Source organism: Meles meles, chromosome 14, assembly GCF_922984935.1.
Source record: "Meles meles chromosome 14, mMelMel3.1 paternal haplotype, whole genome shotgun sequence".
Taxonomy (NCBI): domain Eukaryota; kingdom Metazoa; phylum Chordata; class Mammalia; order Carnivora; family Mustelidae; genus Meles; species Meles meles.
Window position 1 is genome coordinate 56,984,156 of NC_060079.1, and position 2,188 is coordinate 56,986,343.

The 2,188-nt window shown below is 42.1% G+C and overlaps 1 pseudogene; it reads right to left on the reverse strand.

Moving 5' to 3' along the window:
* Positions 1 to 572: 572 nt before the first annotated feature.
* On the reverse strand, positions 573 to 1,361 carry LOC123925136 (annotated as a pseudogene).
* Positions 1,362 to 2,188: the final 827 nt, after the last annotated feature.

Consider the following 2,188-nt stretch of genomic DNA (forward strand, 5'->3'; position numbering starts at 1 on the left):
ATGGTTGATAAGTCAGGGACACAAATCACTCTGGCCTGGTGGTCCAGGATGGACTTAAGAGATAGCCAGAGTCACATCCCAGTTCTGCCATTTCTTGCCCATGTGACCTTAACCTCACTCAGTTTCCTCACTGTAGAACAGGAATGCTAAGGGTATCTATCTCACAGGATTGCAATGAGGATTATATTAATTAATATATGTAAAGTGCCTAGAACAGTGCCTGGCATATGGTTGGTCATGTAGCAAGGGTTTGCTCTCATTACTTCTTCATCCAAAAAGGTAGGCCTGGGAGTACAGATACCTCCTTGAGATCCTGATTTCATTTCCTTTGAATACACCTAGAATACAGTATTGCTGGCTCACAAGGTAGTTCCACTTTTGATTTTTTGGGGAACCTCCCACACTGTGTGGCATAATGGCGCATCAACTTACCTTCACGTCAACAACACACATGGGCTCCTTTTTCTCCACATCCTCATCAACATTTATTATTGTTTCTTTTGTTTTCCATGCCATATTTCTTATCTTCCTCTAAGTATAAAGACTTCCAGTCATGCCACCTAGAGACCACTTTACCCACTGCTCCGTTTGGCCACCAGTCTCTTGCCTCTCTCCTCCAAAATGGAGAGGCAGATACCATTTCCACAGGGAAGAGCAATCCTTGGTTTGTGGCCTCTGCCAATAACAAAACCCTGGACAGCCAGGTGGCAAAACGGTTGCCACTGGCATCTATTGTGTGAACTACATCAGAAGAACCAGCGTGTCTCCCTCTCTCTGTTCGTGATCAGAACAATTCTTCCCCGGTTAGCACCTCAGTCACCATACACAGATTATCAGGGTCAAACTTGATGAAATCAGTAATCTTTCCAGCTCTCAAATCAATCTGAGTGGTGTCATTCATCTTGATGGGCGATCAGGATAGCAGATGGTGCATGCGTTGTGGATCACCAGGTGAGTGATTCCTTTTGTCCCCACAAAGGTCATTCTCACTCTGTACAACTGATACTTGGACTCCTCAGGTATAATGCGATGGACAGCAAACCGACCCTTGGTGTCATAGATTAGATGGAAATTCTCCCCAGTCTTGTCAATGCCAATGACATCCATCAAACCAGCAGAAGAGGTTAAATCAGTTCAGAACTTTCCATCAATCCTAATAAAATGCTGCATACGGATCTTCTCGTTTTCATCTCCTTTTAGTGCATACTTAAGTCTTCTCTTCAGGAAAATGATGATATGAAGACATCCTCTCAGTTTAGGGGGACTAGTAGGTGGACAAGAGGCAAACACACCTTTCAGTTTATCCTGCAGCCACTGCTTTGGCTCTGGCTCTGCAGGTGCTTCTTGGAACCAGGAGCCATAGCTGCACTGGGCATGAAAAGATCTCTTACCATTTGTCTTTTTGCTTATGGCCATTCTAACAGGTGGGAGGTGCATTTCCCTCATTAGCAATGTTGAACACCTTTTCATATACCTGTTGCCCATTTATGTCTTCTTCTGAGAAATATCTATTCAGGTTCTTTGCCCCTTTTCCAATCAGGTTCTTTTGTTTTTTGCTATTGAGGTTGTTACATTCATTGCAGCATGATTCAAAATAGCCAAGCTGTGGAAACAACTTAAATGCCCATTGACAGATGACCTGTACATGCAATGGAATATTATTTAGCCTCAAAAAGTCAGGAAGTCCTGTCATTTGGCACAACATGGTGGAAACTGGAGGACATCATGCTAAGTGAAATAAGCCAGATGCAAAAAGACAAATACCGCATGATCTTACTCCCAGGTAGAATATAAAGTAGTCAAAGTCAGAGAAGCAGAGAGTAGAATGGTGGTTGCCAGGAGCTGAGGAGAGGGAGAGGTGAGATTTTGATCAAAGAGTACAAAGTCTCAGTTATGCAAGATGAATATGTTCTGGAGGTCTGCTGTACAGCTTGGTTACTACAGTTTAAAAGAACTGTACTTTATACTTGAATTTTGCAAAGAGGATAGATCTTAAGAGTTCACAACACATACACGCGCACTCAAAGACAGTGAGAAAAGAAATTAGTAGCTCTGTGAGGTGATGGATATGTTAATCAGTCTGATTGTGGTAATCATTTCACAATGGAAATGTTTGTCACAACACCAAGTTGTACATACCTTAAATGTATACAGTTTTTGTTAATTTTATCTCGGTAAAACTTTAATT